This window comes from Stegostoma tigrinum, chromosome 13 (assembly GCF_030684315.1).
Source record: "Stegostoma tigrinum isolate sSteTig4 chromosome 13, sSteTig4.hap1, whole genome shotgun sequence".
In the NCBI taxonomy this organism is placed as follows: domain Eukaryota; kingdom Metazoa; phylum Chordata; class Chondrichthyes; order Orectolobiformes; family Stegostomatidae; genus Stegostoma; species Stegostoma tigrinum.
The window spans coordinates 17,263,812-17,269,811 of record NC_081366.1 but is presented as its reverse complement, the minus strand read 5'-3'; the positions used below and the strand labels follow the sequence as shown (position 1 = coordinate 17,269,811).

Genomic DNA, 6,000 nt, shown 5'->3' with positions numbered 1-6,000 from the left:
TAACAAATTAGCAAAGATAGCTAGTTCTATTTAAATCTAGCTTATTTCAATTATCAATTTCCTTTAAATTCCTATAACATCATACACTAAATAACATACAAGGACTTTTATGTTGTAATCTGATGAAAACTAATTCAAAACATGGTATGTTTTATGATGACATTATGCAAATCTGTCACTTTAGATTCATCTTAATTCTTGTTATTTCTCAAATAGCGATGGATCAGTCTCTACTTACTCAGGGAGTTCGAATGATCCATTTTGTGTGCCTTTGCAGTGATGTAGTCAAGATAGCCTTGTTCTTGAAAAAAGTCATGGCCAGAAAATCATGGTAACTGGAAATCAAGATCTACACTTTTAATGCAAAGTCTTACGAGCTTAATTCCACAACAAAGTGTTCCTTTATCATGCCTGTAGAATTGTCTTTGCCAGGCAAAGTGTTTTCCAGAATCATGCCTCACCTGCAGCAGTTCAAATGCAGTATGAATCAAAGGAATAGCTGAAGGAAGTTACAGTAGGCCTTCAGAAAACTCAGGTACTTGCTGCGTAACACTTTTTTTCCTTTATTCATTAACAGATTCCTTCTGCATCCAATCCATCCCCACAGCTGCCAAAAGGGTCATTTTATTGGTATAGTGATAATGGGAACTGCAGATACTGGAGAATCCAAAATAACAAAGTGTGGAGCTAGAGGAACACAGCAGGCCAAGCAGCATCTCCGGAGCACAAAAGCTGATGTTTCAGGCCTCGACCCTTCATCATTTTATTGATATACCTGTTTTTAATTACAGTTATCACTTGATCAACAACTACTTATCAAATACACACAAGCAAATTAGACCTTAACAATGAATAAAATGAAGACATTGCAAATAATAATCAGAGCCATTCCAAATACAAATGGGAATACTCTAGGCAGTGCATTTCAACAATTTCAGTAAACCGGAGTATTTACATGGGCCTCCGTTTCATCAGCTGTTTTAAATTAGCACCTTAATCAGCTTTCAAGCAATTGTGTAATAAATTCTCAATTGATCATGTTTGTCCCGGTGTTTTAAATGTTCACTGTTTGTACAGCTGTTTGAAAGGAATAGAAAATATTGCGCATATTGCTACATGCTAGAGGTTACTTGATACGAAAATAGAAAGAGATATAAACCATTCGGCCCCTCAAACCTGCTCTACTCCAGAATATGTTCATGACTGATCTGTTTGTGTTTTGAACACCACATTTCCATTTACATTGCTAAACCTTAATTCTACTGCCGAGCAAGAATTTATTGACCTCTATCTTAAGCAAAAATTAAAAACCCCGCCTCAACTGCCATCTGAGGGAGAGAGATCCAAACAACTGTCTGATGGAAAACAAATCTCCTCACCTCGGTTCTGAAACAGAAACTCTTTGGTATTAAAACAGCACACTTAGTCCTAGACTGACCTACAACAAGAAACATCCCTTTCACATCTATTTTATCAAGACCTGTTACAGTTTAATTAAATCAGTCTTCACTCTTCTAACCTTCAGTATAACCAGGCCCAGCCTGCCTAACTTACCCCCATAGGACAATTCACTCATTCCATGTATCATTCTGATAAATCTACTCTGAGTCACTTGCAATGCATTTATATTCTCCCTTAAATGATCATGAGAAATTAACACAGTATTCTCACCAGTGTTCTGCACAATGGATGCATAATATTACATTTATTACATTCATTACATTTTTCACTTCCTTTTGTAATGAAGGATAGCATCGCAATAGCCTTCCTAATTATGTACCATACCTGCATACCAACCTCTTGTGACTAATGTACTTGAACTCAAAATGCTGCTGTGCTTTGAAGGCATTTTGCAGCTTATCGTAACTTCCGGAACTTTGCATGTTATGAGAGTACTCGTTGTATTTCTAAAAGCAGATGGATGAAAATATAAATAAACATTAATCACGCGGAGAATTACAGATAAAGTCCATGATGGGCATACCTGGGCTTAGAAGTAGCTGGAAACAGACGCATTATGCTTTTGTTTCAGTGAAGTATTATTCAGGGATGGGATTAGCACAATTATTGAGTAGAAACAGTTGTTTCCCCTATCTGTGGTTTATTCATTGTTGAACAGCTGTGAACAAATTAGACCCTGGAGGTATTAACAAGTGCTGTAAGTTAATTAGCCTGCCCCATAGCAGCAGAGGTGTTATTTTGACTTGTCACCCTTTCATAAATCAGATATTACACCACAATTTTGGCTTTAATTCTTTTTTGATATCAAATGACAACTGCGACAAGGACAGATGTCTGTTACATTTAACCCTGGGTTATCCCTACTGACTAATCTTTGCATCAACAAAGCTTTTAGTCTCATTACAAACATTTGAGAAGGATCATGCATGCATCAAAAATCAGAGGCATTGGCTGTTTTCTTTTCGATTCGCTCACAAGTATTCCAAGCACATCCTACACTTCTTACCATTAAACACCTGCCTCTCATTTTATTGTTTCCATTTTCTTTATCTCGTCTGGTCATGACCTTCTTATACATTCAGCTTTTTCCCACGATTGACGCTACAGAAAAGCTTGAGTCCTAAATCGAAGTCATTCTTCCACTGTCTTTCTCTTTGTATTAATTTATTTTTCCTTTCCTTTATGCTTTCACTTGATTTTTTTAAAAATTCCTTTCTGCTCCATTCTTTCTTCCTTAGCATCCATCCATCTGCTCGTCTAGCATATCCTTTAGGCCAGTGTCTTGCAACTCTCCCTTTATGTCAAACTGAAGCTCCAACATTCTGTACAGAAACAAAATAAGACAGCCATGTTTAACACACCGGCTCGAGACACAACAGCAGTCCTATTACCAACAGTACTGTCTCTGCATGCATTCTTTTACTACAATGATTTGTGTTTCAAATAACAAAACACTAAAATTTCCAGCACACACCCAATATGTAAGTGTAGGATTAATATAAATTTGCTGTTTGGATGATTTGTTCTCAAAATAAGCAACACTATCTTGCAATTTCAGTTATTTACTTTAAAGATAATGTAAGTGATTTATCTTTCTCCCTCTGCAGGTTTGTGCAGAATGTCACGGTCCTGGGAAGATTAATTCCTCCAAAATGCTAATGGGCCCCAGGAAACTTCTGTCCTTAAAGATCCAATATGCATAGGGTTAGAACTGTGACTCTAATGAATATAGGAAACAACAGTGATGCAATTCTTGAAGGACAGTGGCTATTTATTTAAATTGTATTTTTAAGCAAAAATTAATACTTGTGGCCTACTGTTATCTTCTCAATATGAACCTATTTTATGACATTATTTGGATTTGTCATAATATTATGAAAATATACGTAGTTCGGTGCAGAAATAACTCTTTCTTTTAAACTTGGGTTTTGTCCATTGTAGTTATTTACGTGATCCCAGGCAAAAGAATAAAAGTAATTGAGATACCTGTATTTCTTCATCTAGAAAGACTGTCTCAATGGTGATTGGTACACCTCCTGCGAGGGTCAAGGGCCTGTATCAGACAGAGCTTGCCATTATGCCAGGCAGAAATGCAGTTTACTGGGACTCTCCGGGCTGGTTCAGTAGCAGCGTCCCCTACATGGAGAGCTTTACTGCAGATCTGCCTTGCTGACTGCCAAGGGAGAACTCACATTGCCAACGTTGATGTGCCTGCTGCAGCAGCCACTTTCGCACTGCAGTTTTTAATCTTCATCTGTGTTTTCAAAAAATAAGCTGACATTGATCACTCTGGGCCTGAAATGTTTTTACTGTTATGTGCTCTGAACATGTAAACCATTTTCAACAAGATTTTAATGCCTAATGATGACTCCACTGAATAGGCAATGAGGTAAATTTTGACTTTTGGCAACAATGTCTAGTGAATTAGGAGCCCATTTTACAGCTTTACATTTATTTCGATTGACGAAAGAGAGCTTATTTTCTAAAGACATTTCTCATAGATTAAGCCAAATAGATATTCAGAATAATAGAATGTTACATGGAGAAAATAAGCATTCAGAATCCATAAACATCTGGATCTGGTCTTCAAGTGTGAGTTTTCCAAAACGTTTGATGGTGATAGAACAACCATCCGTCAGCCCAAGAACTAAGCTAAAGGCAAGCAGTTTGCCAAGATGATACTGTTACCTCCTAGATCCTTTCCCAGGATCTACAGTATAATATAATTCTTGTACCGGACTGAAATTCATTCAAAGCAGGAAGCTCAGGTAAGGATTAGACTGCTATTCATAGAATCCCTGCAGTGTGGTAACAGGCCATTTGGTCCAACAAGTCCACACCGACCCTCACAGCATCCCACCCAGACCCATCCCCTCCTAACCCTAATCTACGCATCCCTGAACACTACGGACAATTTATCATGACCAATCCACCCAGCCCACGCATCCTTGGACTGTGGGAGGAAACCGGAGCACTTGGAGGAAACCCTCACAGACACAAGGAGAATATGCAAACTCCGCAAAGACAGTTGCCCGAGGGGATGTCAACATAAACGTCCAAATTCTAAGAGGACTTATTTATGTGATTTTAAAGCAGCTCTCTTTAAGCAGTTTGGAGACAGAGGAAACTAATAACTCCTTTCCTGTGAATCCGATCTTATAGCATCACTGGAATTTCAAACAATACCATTTCCCAACATTCGCGCACTCCCTTATGCTAGACACAGGTTCACTCCTGTAAGGTCCTCATTCTTCAGCCTGGTACCTCCTTACCAACATCTGGGCTTTGTGACAAAATTGGAAGAGCTGTTACACAACTAGTCAAGCAACAGCCTGGCATTGCAAGACTTATATAATTACTGGTAGGGCCCCTGGTAATGTTGTAGAACAGAGAGAATTAGGAATGTGATAATGGGAACTGCAGATGCTGGAGAATCCAAGATAACAAAGTGTGAAGCTGGATGAACACAGCATTCCAAGCAGCATCTCAGGAGCACAAAAGCTGACGTTTCGGGCTTTTCTGGTGAAGGGTCTGGGCCCGAAACGTCAGCTTTTGTGCTCCTGAGATGCTGCTTGGCCTGCTGTGTTCATCCAGCTTCACACTTTGTTATCTTAGAGAGAATTAGGAGTTCAGGTACATAATTCTTTGAAATTTGCTTCACAGTTAGACAGGGCAGTTAAGGCGTTTAGCAGGCTTGCCTTCATTGGTCAGACCTTTCAACTTAGGTGTTGGGATGACATGTTGAGGTTGTGCAAGACATTGGAGAAGCCCCTTCTGGTATACTGCGTACAGTTCTGGCTGCCCTGTTATGGAAAGGATAATATTAAACTGAAGAGGATTCAGAAAAGATTTACCAGGGTGTTGCCAGCAATGGAGAGTTTAAGTTATAAATATGGGATGGACAGACTGGGACTTTCTTTTCCACTGAACAGTAGGAGATTGAGGGTTGACCTTAAAGCGGTTTATAAAATCGTGAAGGGCACAGATAAGGTGAATAGAAAATAGAAAAGTCTTTTTCCAATGGTTGGGGAGTTCAGAATTAGGGGGCATATTTTTTTCAGGTGAGCACAGAAAGATTTAAAAAGGACACGGAGGCAACTTTTTTTACACAGAGAGTGGTTCATGTTGGAATGAACCGCCAAAGGAAATAATGGATGCAGATACAGTTACAATGTTTAATAGTCATTTAGTTAAATACATGAACAGGAAAGGTCTGGAGGGATATTGGCCAAGTGCAGGCAGATGGGACTAGTTTGGCTTGGGAATATGATCGGCGTGGACTAGTTGGACCAAAGGGTCTATTTTATTTGCCATTCCTAACTGCCCTTGAGAAAGCAGTAGTGAGCTGGTTTCTTGAGCTGCTGCGGTACATGGGCTGTAGATAAACCCACAGTGCTGTTAGGGTGAGATTTCCAGGATTTTGCCTCAGTGACACTGAAGGAATGGTGACATATTTACCAGTCAGGATGGAGGGGAGCTTGCAGCTGGTGGTGTTTCAATGTTTCTGTTGCTCTTTTCCTTCTGTGAGGTAGAAGTTGC

At 39.3% G+C, this 6,000-nt stretch overlaps 1 long non-coding RNA gene across 1 annotated transcript in view; it reads right to left on the bottom strand.

The window, feature by feature from the left end:
• Positions 1-226: 226 nt before the first annotated feature.
• The window catches only part of LOC125458133 (uncharacterized), a 153,813-nt gene continuing 148,039 nt past the window's right edge, over positions 227-6,000 (bottom strand). Inside the window, exon 3 of the long non-coding RNA XR_007248773.2 lies at positions 227-2,783. This is a non-coding gene — a long non-coding RNA (uncharacterized LOC125458133). The remainder of the gene's footprint in view (positions 2,784-6,000) is intronic.